We start from the raw sequence: 27,110 nt of genomic DNA on the forward strand, positions 1-27,110 counted from the left end.
ACTGAGTTCTGTGTTTGTGATCCATGAACAGTTACTACCACACATTGGGCTCCGGGCGCTCCAAGCTCTCTCGACTTATTAATCAACTCGATCTCTATCCAGGAGTTGCAACTAGTTTCTGGTGTTTGTAGGTAGTGCTAGTAGTCTATCAAGTGGCACCCGGTACAGGTGGGCTTGGGACAGACTAGGTGCAGTGGCACGGTGTACCAAGTGGTACCTGGATGGTGGGCTTGGGAACCCTGCTCACATCGTTTGGGGCCGTGAGCGACACCCCGGCCGGATCTCCTTGAGGATGGAACCCAAATAGGCGATAAACCTGGACTAGAGACTTGTGTGGTTAGTCAGGTCGTGGCCGACACCCTCGCTGGGCTTCCGCTTGAAGGTTGTCGAGTACATGTCGTGTAAAAGGCGATAAGTGGTGAGAGCATGTGTGAAGAAGTACACCCTTGCAGGGTTAACATCATCTATTCGAATAGACGTGTCCGCGGTAAAGGACTTCTGGGTTGCCTGTACAGTTCATAGATAACTTGAAGTGGATACTCTAAAATGCGCAAGATAAGCGTGAGTGCTATGGATGACGTTCTCGTAGGGAGACGGGAGCGGATCCATAGTGGTGTATTGATATGGTGAATATGTGGACTCGTGTGCGCCACCTCAAAAGAGTTACTTGCAGTCGTAGTTCAGGATAGCCACTGAGTCAAAGCTGCTTGCTGCAGTTAAACCCCACCACCCCTTTGTTGATAATGATGCATATGTAGATAGTTCTGATGTAAGTCTTGCTGGGTACATTTGTACTCACGTTTGCCTATTTTATGTTTTTGCAGAGAGACTTCAGTCTCACTAGTAGTTCCGTGTGGACTTCGACGTTTAGCTTGTTACCTCAGCTACGATCTTGTGCCCTCGGCAGGATCTGGTAGTTAGTCAGGCTTCTCAGCCTTTTTCATTTGTAGTTGTCTGTACTCAGACATGTTAAGCTTCCGCATGTGCTTTGACTTGTATGCTCTGAATGTTGGGTCGTGAGACCCATGTTTGTAATATCTTGCTCCTCGGAGCCTATTGAATAAAATACTTGAGTTGTAGAGTCATGTTGTGATGCCATGTTGTATTTGCACATATCGAGCATATTGTGTGTATGTTATTGAAATGCTTGGTATGTGTGGGATCTGACTATCTAGTTGTTTATCCTTAGTAGCCTCTCTTATCGCGAAATGTCTCCTAGTGCTTCTACTGAGCCATGGTAGCTTGCTACTGCTCCGGAGCACTTAGGTTGGCCGGCATGTGTCCTTCTTCGTTCCTGTGTCTGTCCCTTCGGGGAAATGTCACGCGATGAATACCGGAGTCCTGATAGCCCGCTACAGCCCGGTTCACCGGAGTCCTGCTAGCCCAGTGCTATAGTCTGGATTCACTCGCTGATGACCGACACGTTCGATGTTGGGTCATGGATGCCTGTCCCTGTAAGTTTGTGCCACTTTGGGTTTACGACTAGCCATGTCAGCCCGGGCTCCTTATCATATGGATGCTAGCGACACTATCATATACATGTGCCAAAAGGCGCAAATGGTCCCGGGCAAAGGTAAGGCGACACCCGTGGGAATACCGTGCGTGAGGTCGCAAAGTGATATGAGGTGTTACATGCTAGATCGATGTGGCATTGAGTCGGGGTCCTGACAGCTTTGGTATCAGAGCCTGACTGCCTGTAGGATTACCAAGCCAAACTGGTCGAAGTTGAGTCTAGAAATTCTTTAGTTATATAAGGGATTTGATTGTGGGATGGAACGTAAGGCTATTTTTACTCCTTTACCTTATGTCCTTCTGATCTGAGTCACCCTCTTCTTCTCTACGGGGTTAAGAACTAGGCCTTCTATTCTTTCTATCAGGATCACGTGTTACTAATCTGTAGACTTATAGGATTGTTGGTCAAGCCTCAGTTAAGTTCCTACTACTTTCGTATCTTAATTGTTGATCTCGAATCCTTGATGTTGTGCTTCTGAGTGGCGATGCCACCATTTTTGTAGCATGTCTAAATTCTTTTGAGCATTTACAGCCGTTATGCTGTCCGAGTCATCCCAGGTTTCTAAATAGTCTGATGCATTTGCAAATCCCTTCTTACCGTTCCGATTTTCCTTTGGCCAGATTAACCACACCAACTAGTGTGTTGAGGTACTTCATTGCCTCGGTATATATGTTGGAGCTAGTATTATGACCCTAGGTGTCTTAGAGTACCACCTAGTAAGCTAGCCATGATTTGTGTTCCCAGTGTGATGATTCTGGCCTTTATTCTCGAAAGCATCCCGTGATGCCACTTAGTAGTAGGTATTCTACTCCTTGGGTTTTGAACCCGAGATTCACCCTACTTACCTCGTGTTGATAGTGTTGCTAGTTCCTTTAGGATATTAGTAACCTTTGCGATAGTCCTCGAGGTCCGCGGTATATCGTTCTTCCAAATACCATGACCCATTCTTGGCAGGAGTTCTTTTGAACCAAAAGATCACAACCAGAGTGCTCTTGATGAGTTCTCCACTCTATATTGTGAATCTGCCAGTTCTACCTTCTGCATGGGTTATCCGAAAGAAATGTTGAGCTTTGCTCGACATACTAATCCATGCATCCTCAACTCAGAAAGTTATATGTTCCATGAGTTGTCCCTCTTTAGTTGTCTTCTGACCTCGTCTATCAATTGATAGTCAAGGGTATGCGTGCATTCGTTCACCAATGCCTATTACTCTTGTGGTCCGTCAAGCCATTCTATTCGGAATGACTAGGAGAAACAAACCCCAGTACCTCATCCATATCTAGGATTGGGTCAAAGTAGTTGTAATTCGCAGATCAAAATGTCAATCCAGCTTTTGTTCTGTTCTACCTTGGAGTATCACCCTCTTTCATAACAAGAGTATCGTGAGAATTGTACACCATCCTATGAACTCTTGATACAGTGATACTTCTCGCCATCGTTATTCATTCCTCGTTTCCGTGTTATTATAACCGGAACACCGACAAGTGAATTGTGATGTGTGAAATCTATACTCCTAGCAACTCTGTTGCTTGGTAGTTAAATGGGCAATAACCTCATTCTTAGCGTGTTGATTATTGAATCATCGCCCTAAGGTGATCGTGCTACCTAGTCCATTCTCCTGGTGCACTCCTCGATCGATGAGTTAGGATTATTTCAAATCCTTGCTCTATTGATCATATCGTCTTGCCCTGAAAAGCAAGATTGTTCTCGAGCTTAGTAACATATCGGTGGTTCGTAATTTTCCGAAATCTTCTCAGAAGTGTTACCAGGTTATCCCCTGACTATTATGTTGAGCTCGTGATCAAGTTGGTTTATCTCTATGAACCACCCTTTCTCCAAGAATTTGTGTTGGATACCCTGAGTTAGTTGGTCAAGCTAAATAACAACTTGGAGAGTTGGAAGATAAAATCTTGTCTAACTTAGTTCAATTCCAAAGGGATATCTTGTGTTTGTGTGTTTGTTGTAGAAAGATGATTTCTTCATCGATTGGTCCTCGTTATCAGTTGTTGAACCTATCGTCTTGCCCAAACCTTGATTTGCGCATGGGCTATCGTCAAATCAAATCAGAACCAACGATAATCGTAATGTTGTCTTACTCGTGGTTGATCCCTCGAGCATACACCATTACATATTTTGGTCTGACCAATGCTATCACATTGTTCACATGATTGTGGAACCCCATTTATATGGACGCCTGGATGAATTTTTGTTGAGTCCATTGGCAACATTCTTATCTTCTCCACGACTCATGTTGAACATTAAGCTAGTGTTGGAAACTTGTGCTAGCATTCTCTTCGTGCTATCTCATGAAGGATATGTTTGGATGAAAGAAGTGACTTTCTTTAATTCACGTGCACCTGATGTAAGTTGTCGCCGTGGATGCGAGCAAGATTGTTTTTGCTTCCTCTGGAATCGTCCCAAGTTAGTCACGCCTATATGCGAAGTACTCTATGGTTTGATAGGTTGGCCACCTCCATTCCATATGTGTTTCCTAGCACACCAAGCCACTGATTGATTTGTTCAAGGATAATAAGTTCTTCGTGCTAGTCGAAGGTACCAGACGGATTTGTACAAGATTTTGTTATCCTCGATGATGGTTCCCCACCTGAACTCGGTAGTGTTTTGTTGTAAGACTACCATGTGGTCATGCTTGTCTGGGACAGCGTGTTCACATGTGTGTAGCAGAACCAGCTCATGTTTTGGAGCTTGCTAACGTAGTTCATTTCCCGAGAATCTCGCAACGTCATCTCATCGGTTTGTGTTGCAAACTTTCATTTTTCTTTCTAGATTTGATGAGTCTGGAATATCATGTTACCAACCAGATCTGAATCTCAGGCAGATATGATGGTTGGAACCTTTCCAAGATCTATGATGTAGGTCCCAACAAAGTTGATGTTCTAGCCGACACGCCTAGCCGGAAGATCTATCATTGTAGTATCTTGATTGAGCAAGTCGACCATTTTCTCCATGAGGATTTCGAGTGACTTATTTAGAAGTTGTTCCTTATGGATCCTTGTTCTCCTGAAGCTAGACCTTTACTTGATGTTCCAGATGCCGACTGGTATTGGATTAAGCTGGTACATCAAGGAGAACATTAGAAGCGGAGTGCTAAATGTCTCTCGGTCGATCATTCAGATTTTGTTCCCTTGGCCCCGTCTAGGTAAAGTCTGAGAAGGTGTTATCTTCCTTTGCATCTGCATCTTCCACTGGTATTCATCATGGTAGTACGTTGTGTTGCCAGGATCCTTGACACGGATATTGGTAAAACCCTGATGTATATGGAAATGCTCAAGTTCTTGAGAGCACGCACAAGCGCTAGGTGTTATCATCGGCACTAACTGGGATTGCTCTCAGTTTCCTCGGTTATGCTATAACCTTTCAAATAGTGGACTCACTCTCTACTGTTGAGTTTCTCCCCAGTTACTAAAACCATCCCTTGTGTTGTTTTCAACAAGGTAATCCACATCATCCATTCTAATCCGGGTATGCCATTCTACCGAACCCCTCCAAATGATCACTCGAGAATTGCCTTAGACTGGTATAAAGAGTTTCAATGATCTCTGAATCAAAGGTAATTCTTTTTGCCACTTAAGGGGATATTTCTACGAGTCACCTTCCCTAAGGTGCCTTGTTATGGTATCATGGCAACTCAACTCCTCGCTAAGTTGACAACCGATCACCACATTCTTAAGTCTGGAATTGTTGTCTACCTAGCGAGCCCTCGTCATCTGTCTCACTCCATTTCTTCAGATGTATGCTTCGTGTCTCAGCTCGAGAGATGTGTCAATGTCTCATCCCATGAGTTGATCCTGAGTTGTTCGGACTTCGAGAAGATCGATTCTTCTAGAGTTTTCCTTTCCTCTTCTTGTCATGTTAGTTGGAGTTCTCAGAGGAAGACATCGGGTCAAAGATGGTGAACGATTCAACGTTCATTTGAAGTGTAACCTGGGTCGTGAAGATTGCGTTAGTTGCGTTTCCCCTTTATTCTACCCTATGCTTGAATCTTTGGACGAGATTCTTGTTTAGTGGGGGTGAGTTGTCACAGCACTAGAGTTTGTTTGTAACTAGTGGCATTGCATCCTTGCATCATGTTTAAATTTCATGAAACTTGAAATGGGGATTGATCCAAGCCCTAGCAGCTAATGAATTCAACTAGGGTCAAAATAAAATGTTTTTCAATGAACCCAAAATGCCCTCTGAAAATGTTCATGATTTCTGGTAAAGGTGAAAACCTCTGCCAAAAATGATGCACATATTTCTAGGCCATTCTGGATTTTTGAATTAACACATATTGTATTTGAGTTGGAGCAAATATATGTTATATATTTTTTTAATGCTTCAATAATTTTGATATTTTGTGAGGGGCTCTATAATATTCCTTTCAGTCCCTGCAAAAATTATTGGAAGAAACAAAAATGGTTTAGTTCTTGAACTAAATCAAAACAGATTGAAATAAATAGAAAACAGCAATTAAAATAGAAACAAAGAAGGAGGGAGTACCTGTTACTTACCTAGCAGCCCAACCAGCCCACCACAGTAGCAGCCCAGCCGGGCAAAGCCAGCCCGGCCCACCAGGGGCAGCACTGTCTTCTTCCTCTTACCAGGAGGAGAAGCAGCTGTGTGCCCAGCGCGCACGCGAGCCGCGCCAGCTCCTCCCTCCCTGTCTGGCCTCCCCGATCTTCTAGACGACGCCACGCACCCCATGGACCACTCTCACTCTCTCCCGTGCCTCTCCCCTCCTCTGCTTTCTCTCCCTCTCACGCTCAAGCGCAACCGCCGACGCCGCTCGCCACCATCGCGGCCACCGCCTCCCCCTCGCTTCTCTGACATGCCCAAGAGTCCCGCCAAGTCTCCCTCGACCTCTCCGTTAAGCCACGAGACGCCGGGTGCCCTGCATCATCGCCAACGACGCCATCTTCATCCTCGGGTCCGACGATCGCCGCCGTGGCTCCAACACCGTCCAAGCCTTCCCTGAGCTCGCCAACCCCTCCGTTCGATCCGCTGTGAGCCCCGCCGCCTTTTCCCCTCCTCCTCGAACTTGTTCCCGCCCTCTAGCCTCCTTTTCCGCCGGAGCCGAGAGCTCCCGCCCGCCGGCCATGTCGCCGTCGTGGCTACAGACACTATAGTTTGCGCCTGGGCGCGTCATCGTGCTTGGGTTGCTCCTAGGAGACGACCCCGACCACCAGCTGGTCCTGCCGTGCACCGGAACACCGAACCCGTGCGTGTCTGAACTCCGGCCGCCGCGGACATGCTTGCCGCCGTCGTCTCCGGCCACCCCAGCACCTGCCACCACCACTGTTGGACGCGCCACCTCGTGGGCGTTCCAACGAGCCCAACCCTGCCTCTTCTCGTCGCCGGAATCACTGGGACGAGCGACGCCGCCGCGTCTGTGCACCACCGGCGGTTAGCCGCCGACGTGGGCATCATTAGTGGATAATGACCCACTAACTAACCCCTCCTGTGACACCGACAGCTGGGCCACGCGCCTAATTAACTCCGGGTTTACTTTCTATTTAGATTAGTTTTATAACACGGGGCCCACCAGTCAGAGTTGACCGTGCTGACGTGTCGGTTGACCCGACCCCACCTGTCAGTGACACAAACAGCACTGGGTCACTGACCAGTGGACCCCACTGGTCAGGTTTGACCTGGACCACTCCTGTTGACCTGCTGACATCAGCATGATGTCATGCTGGCGAAGTAAACTATTTTCTGGTTTAAGTCTAATTTAAAATAACCAGGAAATTCCAGAAAATAGTATAAACTTCTAAAAATCAAAGAAATTCAACCGTAACTCCAAATAAAATAATTTATATATGAAAAATTATCAGAAAAATCAAATCTATCCATCTGTACCATTTTCATGCATGTTAGAACAACTTATGACTACTGTTTAGGACAATTCAATTAAATGGCATTTAAATTTCACATATGGAGTTTGGATTTGAATCTTGGATTCAAACCAACTTCATTTAATCTGGTTTTAGTTGCATTAGCACAAACCACAACATGTTGCCATGTCATAATCATGCATCATATTGTTGCTTTGCATTGATTGTGTTTCCTCTCTATTGCCGGTAATTGTTCCCTCTCAGTAGACGTGGTTCCGACGATGAGTTCGATGATACCGATGAAGAGCTATATTATCTTCAGAAGTGCCAGGCAAGCAAAACCCCCTTGTTCATTCCGATACAATCCCACTCTCTCGCTTCTGCTATCTTTTACTGCATTAGGACAACCACGATACATGTGTTACATGTTGCGGTAGTTGAACCCCTTTCCTCTGCATGACCTGTCATTGCCACAGTAAATAGATGAAACCCACTAGCATGAGTAGGAGTTGTTTGAGCCCTGATGTGCCTACTCATTCATGCTTGTTTGTCATGCCTTCTATTGCTTAGAGTTGTGTCAGGTCTGATTCATCGGGGATGAATTGGAGGTGTGTGAACATGTCCTACTATTGAGAGCTAAATGTGTGAACACGATTTGGTAAAGGTAGCGGTGAGAGGCCATGTAGGAGTACATGGTGGGTTGTCTCATTGAAGCCGTCCTTAGGAACTAAGTTCTGTGTTTGTGATCCATGAACAGTTACTACCACACATTGGGCTCCGGGCGCTCCAAGCTCTCTCGACTTATTAATCAACTCGATCTCTGTCCAGGAGTTGCAACTAGTTTCTGGTGTTTGTAGGTAGTGCTAGTAGTCTACCAAGTGGCACCCGGTACAGGTGGGCATGGGACAGACTAGGTGCAGTGGCACGGTGTACCAAGTGGCACCCGGATGGTGGGCTTGGGAACCCTGCTCACATCGTTTGGGGCCGTGAGCGACACCCCGGCCGGATCTCCTTGCGGATGGAACCTGAATAGGCGATAAACCTGGACTAGAGACTTGTGTGGTTAGTCAGGTCGTGGCCGACACTCTCGCTGGGCTTCCGCTTGAAGGTTGTCGAGTACATGTCGTGTAAACGGTGATAAGTGGTGAGAGCGTGTGTGAAGAAGTACACCCCTGCAGGGTTAACATCATCTATTCGAATAGCCGTGTCCGCGGTAAAGGACTTCTGGGTTGCCTGTACAGTTCATAGATAACTTGAAGTGGATACTATAAAATGCACAAGATAAGCGTGAGTGCTATGGATGGCGTTCTCGTAGGGAGACGGGAGCAGATCCATAGTGGTGTATTGATATGGTGAATATGTGGACTCGTGTGCGCCACCTCAAAAGAGTTACTTGCAGTCGTAGTTCAGGATAGCCACTGAGTCAAAGCTGGCTTGCTGCAGTTAAACCCCACCACCCCCTTTGTTGGTAATGATGCATATGTAGATAGTTCTGACGTAAGTCTTGCTGGGTACATTTGTACTCACGTTTGCCTATTTTATGTTTTTGCAGAGAGACTTCAGTCTCACTAGTAGTTCCGTGTGGACTTCGATGTTTAGCTTGTTACCTCAGCTACGATCTTGTTCCCTCGGCAGGATCTGGTAGTTAGTCAGGCTTCTCAGCCTTTTTCATTTGTAGTTGTCTGTACTCAGACATGTTAAGCTTCCGCATGTGCTTTGACTTGTATGCTCTGAATGTTGGGTCGTGAGACCCATGTTTGTAATATCTCGCTCCTCGGAGCCTAGTGAATAAAATACTTGAGTTGTAGAGTCATGTTGTGATGCCATGTTGTATTTGCACATATCGAGCATATTGTGTGTATGTTATTGAAATGCTTGGTATGTGTGGGATCTGACTATCTAGTTGTTTATCCTTAGTAGCCTCTCTTACCGTGAAATGTCTCCTAGTGCTTCCACTGAGCCATGGTAGCTTGCTACTGCTCCGGAACACTTAGGCTGGCCGGCATGTGTCCTTCTTCGTTCCTGTGTCTGTCCCTTCGGGGAAATGTCACGCGATGAATACCGGAGTCCTGATAGCCCGCTACAGCCCGGTTCACTGGAGTCCTGCTAGCCCAGTGCTACAGCCTAGATTCACTCGCTGATGACCGACACGTTCGATGTTGGGTCATGGATGCCTGCCCCTGTAAGTTTGTGCCACTTTGGGTTTACGACTAGCCATGTCAGCCCGGGCTCCTTATCATGTGGATGCTAGCAACACTATCATATACGTGTGCCAAAAGGCGCAAACGGTCCCGGGTAAAGGTAAGGCGACACCCGTGGGAATACCGTGCGTGAGGCCGCAAAGTTATATGAGGTGTTACATGCTAGATCGATGTGGCATTGAGTCGGGGTCCTGACATTGGGTATATTATTCAACTCTTTAATAGCCAACATGGCTGGATTTTTATTATGGTTATCAATAATCAGTATTATGATTAAGGTTTTCAAAGTCGCTTTAGTGCAATGACTATCATATTATCAATGGATACGATTTATTCTACAATTGAAGGAATAGTCCCGAGTTGCTACAGGCTTATGACCCCGCACTTGGGGGCTACATTATTCACGTTGAGATTTCATCAAATATGCAAGTCTAATGTCGCTACAAGCATGCACCATGACACTTGGGCGCTAATGCAAAGTCATTTTTTGCTCATCTTATTGAAGACCCGACTCATCACATCATAATGAGCCGGCCCTTGGGGGCTACCGATTGCTCCTATCAATTATTCAAGGTACAAAGCTTTTTATTTATTATATTGAAGGGTCCACTGCTCAGTTGGTAAAGCACAAAGCTCTTAACCTTGTGGATGTGGATTCAAGCCCCATGATGGGGGTTACATCATATGATGTTATTTTCATTGAAGTATATATCAAGTCCTAGCTCAATATTATGTTACTGAGCTAGCCCTTGGGGGCTACACGTTGCTATTCAAAGTTTACATGATTATATTTACAAAGTCCCTGCTCATTATTGCATAATGACCCGGCCCTTGGGGGCTACACTGGTTGAAGTTTATATGAGCATTAGGCAATTACAAGTCCCAGGTTGCTGCAAGTATAACGACCCGGAACTTGGGGGCTACATATATGAAGTATTCAGTTTTTGCTAGTGACTGAGATGAACAACATGGATTTCTTCAAAGTGGCAGTAATTATATGGAAACAAGTCTTAAATCATCACTTTGTTTTGTTCAAGACTTGGGGGCTACAAGTAATATGGATATAAGGGAGAAATATCTTCCAATTTTCTATTTTGAGCAAAACAGATTGACCCGGCATCACCAATCATTATGACCCGGTATCTGCAACAATCATAACCCGACGTCATCAACAATCATGAACCAACATTGGCAATAATCATGAATGAGCGTTGGAAACAATCATGACCCGGAATTCATCAGTTTTTATAACCCGACAATTTTGGCAATGATAAACCGGTAAGTTCTACATTTTTCAAACTGGCTGATATCAGTTGAATATTTGAAAACCTATATTTTTGTCAAGTCAGAGCTTTGAAGGTCGATTCAAATGGATTCTTTATTTACAAAATATCTTCTGCAAGCAAATTGATTATGAAGCTGGTCTATTGACTCGGATTTTTTAGAAGGAAGAAATAACAAGGATTTAAGGATGATCAAGTGCCGGTTTACAAGAATATTTAAACCGGAGCACAACCCGAAAAATTTGTTCTTGTGTTTATGTTGCAGATCAGTTTAACATGGATGAATTCAAATTAAACCGGGGGCTAATATTGGGGATATACCCCGCGGTATAAACCGCCGGATGTATGACCCGGCTAGAGTTTGGCGATTCACTGGCGACCCTTTTGGACCTGGCGGTTTACAATTCATTGGTAATCCGGCAGGTGGGTCAGAGGAGCGACAAGACCCGGTGGCCCGACGGGCGGTTTATGGAAGGCCGGATCATGCTATGGTGGGCCAGTTTAAGAGGAAGACATAAGGAATATTCTCCTACAAAGGAAGCAAGACTAGGACTCCACTTCTAATAGAGTAATCCTAATCCAACTAGGACTAGTCATGTAAACCGCCCCTTCAACATATATAAGGAGGGGCAGGGCACCCCAAGAGGGAGGACAAGCAAGAAGAAACAATCTCTATGGCTAGACACAAAGAGCCAGTTTACGGTGACTCCCTCGTGATGATAATGAGACCTAGCCACAAACAGCATGTAGGGCTATTACCGGATGATGTTTCCCGGGGCCCGAAGCTGTCTAAACCCTTGTCTTGCATGTTGATCCGCCCAACCCCTCTCAAGCTACCACATAGATGCGTTGGCCTCGCGACTAAGTCCTGACACGAAGGACATCTGCCATGACAAAACCACGACACAAAGTGTTCCTCCGGTAAACGGGAGTTGCATAATCTCATAGTTATAGGAACTTGTATAAGTCATGAAGAAAGCAATAGCAACATACTAAACGATCAAGTGCTAAGCTAACAGAATGGGTCAAGTCAATCACATCATCTCCAAGGAGGAGAGCGGCGTGTCACGAACTGCCGTAACGAGGTAAGCTAGAGTGCGACAAGTATGAGGCAACGGACATCCAAGCAAATACTCTAATAAGGAAAATACAAGATTGCACCGAGACGGGGCGCGCGACGTTCATCGGAGGGGGGTGAGGGAGTTCCGGACTAGGGGGTGTCCGGATAGCCGAACTATCATCATCGGCCGGACTCCAAGACTATGAAGATACAAGATTGAAGACTTCGTCCCGTGTCCGGATGGGACTTTCCTTGGCGTGGAAGGCAAGCTTGGCGATACGGATATGTAGATTTCCTACCATTGTAACCGACTCTGTGTAACCCTAGCCCTCTCCGGTGTCTATATAAACCGGATGGCTTTAGTCCATAGGACGAACAACAATCATACCATAGGCTAGCTTCTAGGGTTTAGCCTCCTTGATCTCGTGGTAGATCCACTCTTGTAACACACATCATCAATATTAATCAAGCAGGACGTAGGGTTTTACCTCCATCAAGAGGGCCCGAACCTGGGTAAAACATCGTGTCCCTTGTCTCCTGTTACCATCCGCCTAGACGCACAGTTCGGGACCCCCTACCCGAGATCCGCCGGTTTTGACACCGACATTGGTGCTTTCATTGAGAGTTCCTCTGTGTCGTCACCGATAGGCTCGATGGCTTCTTCGACCATCATCAACGACGCAGTCCAGGGTGAGACCTTTCTCCCCGGACAGATCTTCGTATTCGGCGGCTTTGCACTGCGGGCCAATTCGCTTGGCCATCTGGAGCAGATCGAAAGCTACGCCCCTGGCCGTCAGGTCAGATTTGGAAGTTTGAACTTCACGGCTGACATCCGCGGGGACTTGATCCTCGATGGATTCGAGCCACAGCCGAGCGTGCCGCACTGTCACGGCGAGCATGATTTAGCTCTGCAGCCGGACAGTACCCTGGAGGCCGCACTCGAACCCGCTCCGATCTTCAATTCGGAGCCGGCTGCGCAGATCGAGGACGGATGGCTAGACACCGCCTCGGGGGCTGCAACCTCTACGGCGATAGAGCCGAACACTGACCTTGTCCCTCATAAAGCTCGTGACTCCGAGGTGCCGGACTCCTCGCCGGACTCCGAACCTCCCGCGCCCCCTCCGATCGAATCCGATTGGGCGCCGATCATGGAGTTCACCGCAGCGGACATCTTTCAACACTCACCTTTCGGCGACATCTTGAGTTCGCTAAAGTATCTCTCGTTATCAGGAGAGCCCTGGCCGGACTGCGGTCAGGACGGTTGGGATGCGGACGACGAAGAAATTCAAAGCCCACCCACCACCCACTTGGTAGCCGCTGTCGACGATCTAACCGACATGCTAGACTACGACTCCGAAGACATCGACGGTATGGACGACGATGCCGGAGACGACCAAGAACCAGCGCCTACCGGGCACTGGAAAGCCACCTCATCATATGACATATACATGGTGGATATCCCAAAGGATGGGAATGGCGAAGGAACAGAGGAGGATGACCCCTCCAAGAAACAGCCCAAGCGCCGGCGTCAGCGGCGCCGCTCTAAATCCCGCCACAGCAAGAATGAAGATTCCGGCACCGGAGATAATAATACACCGGACAGTGCCGAAGACAACCCACTCCAGCAAGATCCAGCGCAGGAGGATGGAGACGCCAGCCCTCATGAGAGAGCGGCAGAAGAAGAGGTAGAGGATTATATGCCTCCCTCCGGAGACGAAGCAAGCCTCGACGACGATGAATTCGTCGTGCCTGAGGATCCCGTCGAACAAGAGCGTTTTAAACGCAGGCTTATGGCCACGGCGAACAGCCTCAAGAAAAAGCAGCAACAGCTTAGAGCTGATCAAGATCTGCTAGCCGACAGATGGACTGAAGTCCTCGCGGCCGAAGAGCATGAGCTCGAACGCCCCTCCAAAAGCTACCCTAAACGCAAGCTGCTCCCCCGATTAGAGGAGGAAGCGTATGAACCCGCATCACCAGGAGACAATACGGCTGACCGACCACCCCGTGGTCGCGACAGAGAGGCCTCTAGGCCCTTCACTAGACCCGTACCCCGGCATCGCTCGAAAAGCACAAGGCCACAGGGGAACGCTCCGGACTTGCGAGATATATTGGAGGATAAGGCAAGACAATCAAGATCGATCTATGGATCGCGTGGGCGCCCCACGGTACGTGACGACAACCGTCGCGCCGGACACAGTAAGTCCGGCCGGGCCGAACAAAACAGACAAAGCTCTTTTGAGCTCCGTCGTGATATCGCCCAGTACAGAGGCGCCGCACACCCACTATGCTTCACAGATGAAGTAATGGATCATCAAATCCCCGAAGGGTTTAAACCCGTGAATATCGAATCTTACGATGGCACAACAGACCCCGCGGTTTGGATCGAAGACTATCTTCTTCACATCCACATGGCCCGCGGTGACGATCTTCACGCCATCAAATATCTCCCCCTCAAGCTTAAAGGACCAGCCCGGCATTGGCTTAACAGCTTGCCAGCAGAGTCAATTGGGAGTTGGGAAGACCTGGAAGCCGCATTCCTCGATAACTTCCAAGGCACGTATGTGCGACCACCAGACGCTGATGACCTAAGCCACATAATTCAGCAGCCAGACGAATCGGCCAGACAATTCTGGACACGGTTCTTAACCAAGAAAAACCAAATCGTCGACTGTCCGGATGCGGAGGCCCTCGCGGCCTTCAAGCATAACATCCGCGACGAGTGGCTTGCCCGGCACCTGGGACAGGAAAAGCCGAAATCCATGGCAGCCCTCACATCACTCATGACCCGCTTCTGCGCGGGTGAGGACAGCTGGCTAGCACGCAGCAACAACCTCAGCAAAAATTCTGGCAGTCCGGATTTCAAGGACCGAAATGGCAGGTCGCGTCGTAACAAAACAAACGCCGCATCAACGGCGACAATAGTGAGGATACGGCAGTCAATGCCGGATTCAGAGGCTCTAAACCCGGTCAGCGGAAAAAGCCATTCAAAAGAACTGCTCCGGGTCCGTCCAATTTGGACCGAATACTCGACCGCTTGTGCCAGATACACGGCACCCCCGAAAAGCCAGCTAACCACACCAATAGGGACTGTTGGGTATTCAAGCAGGCAGGCAAGTTAATTGCCGAAAACAATGACAAGGGGCTGCATAGCGATGACGAGGAAGAGACCCGACCGCCGAACAATAGAGGACAGAAGGGTTTCCCCCCACAGGTGCGGACGGTGAACATGATATACGCAACGCACATACCCAAAAGGGAGCGGAAGCGTGCACTCAGGGATGTATACGCGATGGAGCCAGTCGCCCCGAAGTTCAATCCATGGTCCTCCTGCCCGATCACTTTTGACCGAAGGGACCACCCCACCAGCATCCGCCACGGCGGATTCGCCGCATTGGTCTTAGACCCAATCGTCGATGGATTTCACCTCACCAGAGTCCTGATGGACGGCGGCAGCAGCCTGAACCTGCTTTATCAGGATACAGTGCGCAAAATGGGCATAGACCCCTCAAGGATTAAACCTACCAAGACGACCTTTAAAGGCGTCATACCAGGTGTAGAAGCCAATTGTACAGGCTCAGTTACACTGGAAGTGGTCTTCGGATCCCCGGATAACTTCCGAAGCGAGGAGTTAATCTTCGACATAGTCCCGTTCCGCAGCGGCTATCATGCCTTGCTCGGACGTACCGCGTTTGCAAAGTTCAACGCGGTGCCGCACTACGCATACCTCAAGCTCAAGATGCCAGGCCCTCGAGGAGTCATCACGGTCAACGGAAACACTGAACGTTCTCTCCGAACGGAGGAACATACAGCGGCTCTCGCGGCAGAAGTACAATGCAGCCTCTTAAGGCAATTCTCGAGTCCGGCCGTTAAGCGGCCGGACATAGCTAAGCGCGCCCGGAGTAACCTACAACAAGACCACCTGGCACGTTCCGAGCACGCGTAGCAGTGCGGCCCCAACCCCAGCCCCTGCAAAACGTCAAAACAGGTCCTTCGCGTACACCATTACGCTCTGAAGATACCATGGGCATGGGGAGAGGGGCACGACCACGATAAGCCCAGACTGCGGCTCAACCACACCAGGGGCTCTCAAGTGTGTCGTTCTTTTTTTCTTTTTACCTTTTATTTTTTACCCACAGGACTCCGTTCGTCAGAGGCCCTGTCCGGCAGCAGACCTGCCGAACTCACGATGCAACAGCCAGGGAAGGATAAAGGCTACAACGAATATACAGGTGGTCTCCATTACGAGCATTTTTATACACCAATCCGCAGCCTACCCCTGGAGGGGGACATGTTTAACAGTCCCATCCCTTGCTTATCGCACTATTTGTATCGTTCTGCATTCATAGCAGCACTTATTGAATAAAACAATGCAGCACCTTTTTGCTTATAATTGCATTTCTTTTTCATACATATGTTCATTTACGACATGTCGCATCCGTACACTTTGGTACGGTTAAAACACACCAGGGGCTTATGTTTCCCGCATCATGGTGTGATAAGTCCGAACACTTTCACAAGTGCGGCACCCCGAACTTATAGCATTATATGCATCGGCTCCGAATCATGTCTTGGGTCAATAGTTGGGTTTGCCCGGCTCCCATGTTTTGGTACCTTACGTTCCGTTGTATCGGCTAAGGTAGCACTGGGAGAACCACTGCGATTGCGCCCCAGTTGAGCTGGGTTAACGCCTCAGTGGAGAAAGCTAAAACTGACCGTCATGATGAGGCGAGAGCCGGTCGCTGTTCGAGAGGTTTTTGCGAGTCCTTAAAGACTTATGCCGCTTAGAGCGAGGAGCCGGATCTTGTCCGGCCCAGGCGTGGATAGCGCCCCAAATTCGGCCTTCCGAAGACTAGGGGCTTCGCCGAAATTTAAAATTATAGAATTCTATGGCTAAGTGAGAGTGTTCAAGCATTATAAGTCCGGTTGCCTTGTTCGCTGTGTTGAGCGCCTCCCTAGATGGACCCAAAAATGGGAACAAGAGTGCTCAAGTTTATCCCGAACACCCCAGCACTCGTGGCATGGGGGCTGAAGCCGACGACTTGCCATCTCTCAGATTTGATAAACAGCCGCACAGAAGGTAATATTTTAAATTAACAAGCGTTGCTTAGCGCATATGAACTAAGTTTTCAGCGCACAGGATAACAAAATGCGAGTCTACTCAAAAATTACATCTTTGGAGCACTCCCCCGCAATAGTGCGGGCGCCCTTCAGCACACTCTTATAATACATCTCGGGCGTGCGATGCTCCTTGCCCTCTGGTGGCGGGTCCGTCACAAGCTTCTGGGCATCCATCTTGCCCCAGTGCACCTTTGCGCGGGCAAGGGCCCGACGGGCACCCTCAATACAGGCGGAGTGCTTGATGACTTCAACCCACGGGCACGCATCCACCAGCCGCCGCACCAGGCCGAAGTAGCTCCCAGGCATGGCCTCCTTAGGCCACAGCCGAACTATGAGGCCCTTCATGGCCTGTTCGGCCGCCTTGTGGAGCTCGACCAGCTGCTTCAGCTGGTCGCTAAGGGGCACCGGATGTCCGGCCTCAGCATACTGAGACCAGAAGACCTTCTCCGTCGAGCTCCCCTCCTCGGCCCGGTAGAATGCGGCAGCATCGGACACGCTGCGAGGAAGATCTGCGAACGCTCCTGGAGAGCTCCGAATTCGGGTAAGCAACAGGTAATTAACACTCACATGCTTACTTTGCATGAAAAATGCCTTACCCGCTGCTATTTTCTTCACCGCCTCAATCTCCTGGAGGGCCTTGTAGGCTTCGGCCTTAGCGGCTTTGGCACTCTCAAGAGCCGTTGCAAGCTCAGACTCTCGAGTCTTCGAGTCACGCTCCAGGCTCTCATGTTTTTTCACGAGATCCTGGAGCTCTTGCTGTACCTCCGCCACCCGCGCCTCCTGCTTCTCTCGCTCGGTGCGCTCCGCGGCCGCATTGCGTTCGGCCGCGGCCACCGCCTCTTTCAGGGTCGCCACCTCGTTAGTGGCCCCTGCAATACCCACGTTATCCTTGTCATTCTTTTTGCAACCAAAATCCTTTTCTGTAAGGTACAATTTTAATAAGGTGTTACTCACCTTCCTTGTCCTCGAGCTGCTTCTTGGCACGGCCGAGCTCGTTCTCGGACCGCTCGAGGTTTTCCTTCAAAGTATTGACCTCCGCAGTCAGTGCGGCAGAGGTCAGCAGCACAGCCTGCAATCCCATATTGACATATTTTTTATGACTCCTGCGTATATCTTTTTAGATCCTCAGTCCGGCTTTTCTTTCCGAACACCGAACCGAGCATCAGGGGCTACTGTCTATGCGGTACCATTTTATACATATCGAAATTCTTACCTCAAAGCCTGTTAGAAGGCTACTGCAGGCTTCGGTCAGCCCGCTCTTGGCGAGCTACACCTTCTGAATCACGACACTCATAACAGTGCAGTGTTCCTCTTCAATGGAGGCGCCGTTGAGCGCCTCCAGCAAATTATCCAGCACCTCTGGTTGGACGGAGGCAGCCGGCATCACGGTCTTGCCCTTGTTGCGAAGGGGTCGCCCGCCGGACTCTGGAGCCACTGTGGGTTCTGGGGCCGAGTCCGGTGCAAAGTCCGGGAGGTTGTCCTGTGACACCTCCGGGGCCTCCTCCTCCTGGAGGGTCCCTTCCTGGGATCCCACCTCGGCATCGTCCACGGCACGGGGGGTGGAGGCAGTCGGAAGGGAATCCATATCCGACGCACCTAAGGACCCGCTCGACGAAGCGGGACGATCATCCTTGGGCGGACTACAGGGTTGTATGCGGCATTAAAAATACATTATGTGGCGAAAAGGAAAAACCTTGAAGTTATTCGGGAGTCCGGATACTTACGATCTCGCCAGGGGCTTGGCCCTTGGAGGCCAGTCCTCGTCGTCGTCACTGGCGTTGGCGGAGCAGTCCGGGGGAAGAGTTTTTCCCTTCTTGGACCCTTCGGCCTCCCTTGTTGGGGAGGCCTTCCTTTTCTTCCCTCCCCCCGCTGGGGGAGAGGCTTTCTTCTTCTCCTCCTCGCCTTGGTGGGAGGAGTCGGCCTCGGATTCATCATCCGATAGCACCTGAAAACGGGAACTCTTCCGAGTCCCCGTGGCCTTCTTCTTGGCCTTCTTCTCCGGCACCACGTGGGGTGCCGGAGCCAGCAGCCCCGTTAGGCGGGCGTCCGCTGGGTCCTCTGGCAATGGGGCCGGACAGATAGTCCGTTCGGCCTTCGCCAGCCAGTCCTGTCAAAGGTAAAGGGAGTTTAGATCCCGCATAGAGTCAAACTATGGAAAACAAGTGGCAAAATCACTTACCTCGTCAGCTGGACGCTGCGAGCGGAATCCGCGATCTTCGGTAGCGGATGCGGGAGCCTCGGCGCCCTTGAACAGCACCTTCCAGACATCTTCGTACGTAGTGTCGAAGAGCCCGCTCAGAGTCTGGTGCTGCGCCGGATCGAACTCCCACATGTTGAAGCCCCGTCGTTGGCACGGGAGAATCCGGCGGATGAGCATGACCTGGACTACGTTGACAAGCTTGAGCTTCTTGTCCACCAGCTTCTGGATACAGGCTTGGAGTCCGGTCAGCTCCTCCGAATCCCCCCAGATCCGGCCACTCTCTTTCCAGGAGGTGAGCCGTGTAGGGATGCCGGATCTGAATTCGGGGGCCGCTGCCCAATCAGGGTCACGCGGCTCGGTGATGTAGAACCACCCCGATTGCCACCCCTTAATGGTTTCCACGAAAGTGCCCTCCAGCCACGTAACGTGGGACATCCTGCCCACCATGGCGCCTCCGCACTCCGCTTGGCTGCCCTTCACAACCTTCGGCTTGACACTGAAGGTCTTGAGCCACAAGCCGAAGTGGGGCTGGATGCAGAGGAAGGCCTCGCACACGACGATAAACGCCGAGATGTTGAGGATGAAATTCGGGGCCAGATCATGGAAATCTAGGCCGTAGTAGAACATGAGCCCCCGGACAAAGGGATGAAGTGGGAAGCCCAGTCCGCGGAGGAAATGGGGAAGAAATACTACCCTCTCATGGGGCCTGGGGGTGGGGATGAGCTCTCCCTCGTCGGGGAGCCGGTGCGCGATGTCGCTGGACAAATATCCGGCGTCGCGCAGCTTCTGGATCTGCCCCTCCGTGACGGAGGAGGCCATCCACTTGCCTCCCGCTCCGGACATAGTTGGAGAAGGTTGAGGTGAGAAGTGCGGACTTGGGCGCTGGAGCTCGAGTTCGCGGAGATGGATAAGCCAAGGAGGAAGAAGGCGCAGGTAAAAGGGTTGGATCTTTATCCCCTTATATGGGCGGACAAAAACATGTGTCCCCACCGGCCTGGTAAAACTCGCTTATCTCCCAAGCGTCACAATCAATGGCGCGGTTGGGTTACCCACGTCCGTATTGATGGGAATCCCGGAATAAGGGGAACACGATCTCTGCTTCGACAAGACGTGCCAAGGAAACCGCTTCGCTAAACGCGCTGAGGTGGAACAATAAAAACAATTTGAGTAAAGGCTTGGTAGTGGTGTGACGTCACGCCACAAAATACGTCAGCAGATTGAACTTGTGTAATATTATTCTCTCTACGGTGGTACGTGGAATTTATTTTGCAGAGCCGGACACTATCCTGGTGTTCACAATCTTCTATAAATTATTCGGAGGAAGAACCCGCCTTGCAATGCCGAAGACAACATGCGCGCCGGACTCGTCGTCATTGAAGCCTGGTTCAGGGGCTACTGAGGGAGTTCCGGACTAGGGGGTGTCCGGATAGCCGAACTATCATCATCGGCCGGACTCCAAGACTATGAAGATACAAGATTGAAGACTTCGTCCCGTGTCCGGATGGGACTTTCCTTGGCGTGGAAGGAAAGCTTGGCGATACGGATATGTAGATCTCCTACCATTGTAACCGACTCTGTGTAACCCTAGCCCTCTCCGGTGTCTATATAAACCAGATGGCTTTAGTCCATAGGACGAACAACAATCATACCATAGGCTAGCTTCTAGGGTTTAGCCTCCTTGATCTCGTGGTAGATCCACTCTTGTAACACACATCATCAATATTAATCAAGCAGGACATAGGGTTTTACCTCCATCAAGAGGGCCCCAACCTGGGTAAAACATCGTGTCCCTTGTCTCCTGTTACCATCCGCCTAGATGCACAGTTCGGGACCCCCTACCCGAGATCCGCCGGTTTTGACACTGACAACGGCCAAGGCGGCCATGCGGACATGATGGACCTCGACCGGGAGGTCATGGTTGTTGGGGAGGACACCCCGCCGCAGACTAACGTGGTCGAGCAGGCGGGGGTTGATGGAGGCAGCGGCGATGCCGTCTTGGGGGAGGCGTCGCGGGCGGCGCCAGAGGGGGCGTCCCGGGCGCCAGCGAGCGAGGCGCCGCTGATGATGGAGCCTCAAGCCACTCCGCCCATCGAGCCGGCGTCGGTGCCGGAGAGGGCACTAGAGAAGGCGCCGACCTCAGGGGAGGCGGCCGGCGGGGAGCACGCCCTGGAGCTCTGGCCCGGAGGTCGCTGGGTTGCTGGGCCGCAGTCGTCGCGGAGCGGGACCTGCGAGATCCCCTTTGGGCCTCTGTCCCAGGAGGAGGCGGCGATGGCCGCCGTGACCCGCGCCTGCGAGGGCGGACGAACCGGATCCAGGCCTTCGCCCAGGCCGAGGTCGAGGCGACATAGGAGCTGGAGCGCGTCGTGTTTGTAAGTTTTTCATTGTGTTCTTCTTTTCTCTTTTCATTGCTTCTTCTTCATGGGGGCGTGCCAGCGCACCCACTGGGTGTAGCCCCCGAGATTCGGGCCAACTGCGTAGCAGTTGGGTCGAATCTTATCTTGCTGGCTTGCGTTGATCGTTGCTTTCTGCAGCAACTAGACTCCTACCGGGTCGGCGTCTTCAACTGGCTCCTCGAGACACACCGGCGTCTCAAGGAAAGGCTCACCGCCAAGAAGGAGGAGCTCCGCGCCGCGGCAGGTACTTTTCTTGCATGCTCTTTTCTAGTGGGGGCACGCTAGCGCACCCACTGGGTGTAGCCCCCGAGATTCGGGCCAACTGCGTAGCAGTTGTATCGAATCTTAAAGTAGTACTTTGTTGCCGAGTTTGTCTTCTGCAGCCGAGGTGCTGTCTTGGAGGACCTGGCTGATTCGGGCCGGTTTTCACTATGACCGGCTTGTTGCAGACGTCGGCCAGCTTGGAGCCGAGGTGGAGAAGGTGAGGGTGGAGGCGATAGGAGCCCGACAGGCGCTCGACGAAGCCAGTCGGCTGCATGAGCAGCTGGCGGGCGACAAGGGCCGCCTCGAGGCCAAGGTGGAGCGCCTCAAGGCAGAGGCCGCCAAGGTCGTGGAGGTGCAGCAGGCCCTTGCCGAAGCGGAACAGCAACGCGGCAAGCTGGCCGATGACAAGGGGCAGCTCCAGGCTGAGGTGGAGCGCCTGAAGGTGCTGGTGGCCACGGCGGAGGAGACCCGGCAAGGGGAGACCCGGCGCCGCGAGGAGGCCAAGGACAAGGACGCCGAGCTGAAGGTGGCCCTTGCCAAGGTCGCTGATTTGGAGCATACACTCTAGGAGCATGACCGCACCATCGCCCGGGAACGGCACGATACGTTGCTCGAAGCACAGCGCCTGGATGAGTACTTCTCCAGTAAGTGCTTTCCTTTGGTTTTGTTGTTGCCGGATTGGGACTCCGACTTTTCTTCCTTAGTGACTTTCTTCTGACTTCCTTTTCTTTTCGACAGGGGGCCTTCTTGGAGACCCGTCAGCTGGCGGAGGAGGCGGTCCGGTTTTAGCGCGACCCGCAAGGGATCGTCGGCTCCGGGACTAACCCGCGGTTGGCCTGTACCTTCCCGGAGATCATGACCGCCGCCGAGGCCCATCTACGAGTCTTGAGCGAGCAGATGGGAGCGGCGATGATGGCGACCCTCTGGCCGGATTCCGTCGCGCCGAACAGCTTCATGCGGCTGGCGCGCTGGTTGGAGGCGGGGTCGGATCGGCTTCATGACTGGATGGTTTACGCCGCTCGTGCTGGCGCCGAGATGGTGCTTAGGTTCGCGATGTCTTGGCATCTAGACCTGTCGCTGGACACGTTGATGGGCGAGTGAGCTGGTTCAGAGAGCCAGCTGCAGGCAGAGGCCGGCTGGATTGCTGCTCGGGCCAGCTACATCACTGGGTTCACCTTCCACGATGAGCTCCGGCCGGAGCGGGCAGAAGATGGCGGAGTCGTGCCTGCTGACGACTACGACTTGCTTCTGGACGACCCGGAGGGTAGCTCTGAGGAGACGGACGTCTACCATGACGCGGACGTCGGGTAGGAGGACACCGGCACCTCAGCGGACCCGGGAGCTGCGCGATCCGTCGATGGGAACGCCTGATTTTTAACTTAGTAAAAATTTCTGTTAGGTAGCAGGTCCACCCACCCACTGGGGATTAATTGGGTGTAATGAACTCTGGCCTTGGTCCTGTTTTTGAATTTATGATGTATGAGCTGCGTGGATGTTTGCGCCTTTGCTTTTCGTTTTTTTGGAGCCGTTTTCTTGCAGCTTTCCCCCTTTGGGTTCCCCCCCCCCCCCGCAAGTCTGACGACCAAGGCTCTGGTCCGTGACAAGGGGTTCGGCCTTTGGGAGGAGCGTACAATACTTAGGCTTTTGAAATGTTGAGTGTGAGCGTAACACCTACTGGGCTGGTTGGCGGCAATCCGGCAGGGACGGGTTGGCGAGCAGCCGGTTGTGCGGCAACTTAAAGTGTTGAGGCCGGGCTGAGCGACCCGTCGGTATGTAGGAACTTTGTGGGTGCTTGCTCCTTTGCTTTTTGTCTTCAGAACCGTTTTCTTGCAGCTCTCCCCCTTTGGGATCCCCCCCCCCGCGAATCTGATGGCCGAGGCTCCGGTCCGTGACAAGGGGTTCGGCCTTTGGGAGGAGCGTACAATACTTAAGCTTTTGAGACGTCGAGTGCGAGCGAAACACCCACTGGGACGGCTGGCGGCAATCCGACGGGGTTGGGTTGGCGAGCAACCGGTCGTGCGGCAACTTAAAGTGGTGAGGCCGGGTTGAGCAACCCAGTGGTTCTTGTCTTAGTGTTCACGGCGTGCTGGTGCTTTGGTATCATGCGCTTGCCGGCCAGCAGCCGAATCCAGTTCTACGGCTTAGGGCGAAACGAGAGGCCGTGGCGACCCAACGTGTTAGGAGCCGCTAAGGGGAACAACGGGTGGCCAAGCCGGCCAGTGCCCGGGTCGGGTGAGCCGGTTCGGTGGTTGCGTTGGTTTAAGTGGAAAGTAATGCACAAATGTAGGAGACACAATAGCTTGGTCGCAAAAGGGCAGCCCCCAAGCATCGTCTGGGGATCTGATACGTCTCCAACGTATCTATAATTTTTGATTGTTCCATGCTATTATATGACCCCTTTTGGATGTTTATGGGCTTTATTTTACACATTTATATCATTTTTGGGACTAACCTACTAACCAGAGGCCCAGCCCGTATTGCTGTTTTTTTTGCCTATTTCAGTATTTCGAAGAAAAGGAATATCAAGCGGAGTCCAAACAGAATGAAACCTTCGGGAGCGTGATTTTTGGAACGAACATGATCCAGAGGACTTGGAGTGCAAGTCAAGAAGCAGCCGAGGCTCCCACGAGATAGGAGGGTGCGCCCCCTATAGGGCGCGCCCCCTTGTCTCGTGGGCCCCTCGGGCGTCCACCGACGTACTTCTTCCCCCTATATAAGCCTATGTACCCCGAAAACATCCAGGGAGCAGATGAAACATAATTTCCACCACCGTAACCTTCTGTATCCGTGAGATCCCATCTTGGAGCCTTTGCCGGTGTTCTGCCGGAGGGGGAATCGACCACGGAGGACTTCTACATCAACATCCTTGCCCCTCCGATGAGTTGTGAGTAGTTTACCACAGACCTACGGGTCCATAGTTAGTAGCTAGATGGCTTCTTCTCTCTTTTTGGATCTCAATACAATGTTCTCCCCCTCTCTTGTGGATATCTATTCGATGTAAACTCTTTTTGCGGTGTGTTTGTCGAGATCCGGTGAATTGTGGGTTTATGATCAAGTTTATCTATGAAGAATATTTGAATCTTCTCTGAATTCTTTTATGTGTGATTGAGTTATCTTTGCAAGTCTCTCCGGATTGTAAGTTTGGTTTGGCCTATTAGATGGATTTTTCTTGCCATGGGAGAAGTGCTTAGCTTTGGGTTCAATCTTGCGGTGTCCTTACCTAGTGACAGAAAGCGTTGCAAGGCACGTATTGTATTGTTGCCATCGAGGATAAAAAGATGGGGTTTATATCATATTGCTTGAGTTTATCCCTCTACATCATGTCATCTTGCTTAATGTGTTACTCTGTTCTTATGAACTTAATACTCTAGATGCAGGCAGGAGTCGGTCGATGTGTGGAGTAATAGTAGTAGATGCAGGCATGAGTTAGTCTACTAGTTACGGACGTGATGCCTATATACATGATCATGCCTAGATAATCTCATAATTATTCGCTTTTCTATCAATTGCTCGACAGTAATTTGTTCACCCACCTTAATACTTATGCTATCTTGAGAGAAGCCACTAGTGAAACCCATGGCCCCCGGGTCTATCTCTTGCCATATTTGCTTCCAATCTACCTTTATTTGCATCTTTACTTTTTGCATCTATATTATAAAATACCAAAAATATATTTATCTTATCATACTATCTCTATTAGATATCACTTTTGCAAGTGGCCGTGAAGGGATTGACAACCCCTTTATTGCGTTGGTTGCGAGTTCTTTGTTTGTTTGTGTAGGTGCGTGGGACTTTTGAGGAGCCTCCTACCAGATTGATACCTTGGTTCTCAAAAACTGAGGGAAATACTTACGCTACTATTTTTGCATCACCCTCTCCTCTTCGAGGAAAATCAACGCTAGCTCAAGATGTAGCAAGAAGGATTTATGGCGCTGTTGCCGGGGAGGTCTTCGCTCAAGTCAAGACATACCAAGTACCCATCACAAACCCATCTCCCTCGCATTTACATTATTTGCCATTTGCCTCCCATTTTCCCCTCCCCCACTTCACCCTTGCCATTTTATTTGCCCTCTCTTTCCCAATCTCCTCCTCTCTTTTTAGCTTGCCTTTTTCCATTTGCCGTGTGTTAGTTCGTTTACCTTGTCACCATGGCTAGTCCTCCTATCATTATTATCACTCCCGAACAAGAAATTCTCAATTTTAAGCAAAGGGAGGGAGAAAATTTAAAGATGCTTGGCATAGAATTTGCAATGCCCAATGTAAAAGAATGCTTTCCACTTCCGTTCTTCTCCGCAATTTTATGTAGGCATTACTCCTTGGAATAGATGTGTTCTTGATATTGCTACCAGAGGTGATTTTATAAGTAGCCATACGTTTGATGCTTACAATGCTATGTTAGATTTGTTTGGCCCACCACCTCTTTTGGTCAATGGAACTGTTTTGACTTTAGAACACGTTATGCAACGGCTTGAGATTATTGAAAATAAAATTGCCACTGTTGAGTTGATTGAAAATTTGAATAAAAATATTCATAACCATATTACCCAATTTGAGTCTAGGATTGGAGTTACTTTGAAAAATCTTAAAGAAAAAGAACCTATAGTTAATGAAAAAATAGATCTTGATTCTGAAAGAATTGGTAAACTTGAGGATATCATTACCAACTTAGGTTCCGCGTTTTCTTCCATGAAAAACACTCCAAAACCCCCTACCAAAACCGCCAAGTTTATTTATGTTCCTAAAAATAAGGGGGAATCTTCTAGTAAAGGTGACGCGGATCTCAAATCCATAAGTGTTCATCCCAATTGTCTCTCTATCGTTAAGGAACCTTTTGCTACGAACGAATTTCTGGAATTTTTGCCTAAAGGTTTTATCATTGCTAAAAAGGGAGAAACCCCTAAAGATTATAAGTGCTCTACTTATGAATTTAGTGCCAAAGATGGCACTACTTGAATCTATCTTCGCTTTTATGCCTAGCTAGGGGCGTTAAACGATAGCGCTAGTTGGGAGGCAACCCAATTTTCTTTATGTTTTTTGTTTTTGCTCCTGTTTAGTAATAAATCTTGCATCTACCTTCTGTTTAGATGTGCTTCTATCTTTTAATTAGTGTTTGTGCCAAATAGAACCTATAGGATAACCTATGATGATAGTTGATTTGATTCTGCTGAAAAGCAGAAACTTTGCACGCACGAATTTAGTTTTTTAAAATCACATAAACGTGCTTTTGCATCGATTCTTTTTTCTGCT

The sequence above is a fragment of the Triticum aestivum genome, chromosome 1B (assembly GCF_018294505.1).
Source record: "Triticum aestivum cultivar Chinese Spring chromosome 1B, IWGSC CS RefSeq v2.1, whole genome shotgun sequence".
In the NCBI taxonomy this organism is placed as follows: domain Eukaryota; kingdom Viridiplantae; phylum Streptophyta; class Magnoliopsida; order Poales; family Poaceae; genus Triticum; species Triticum aestivum.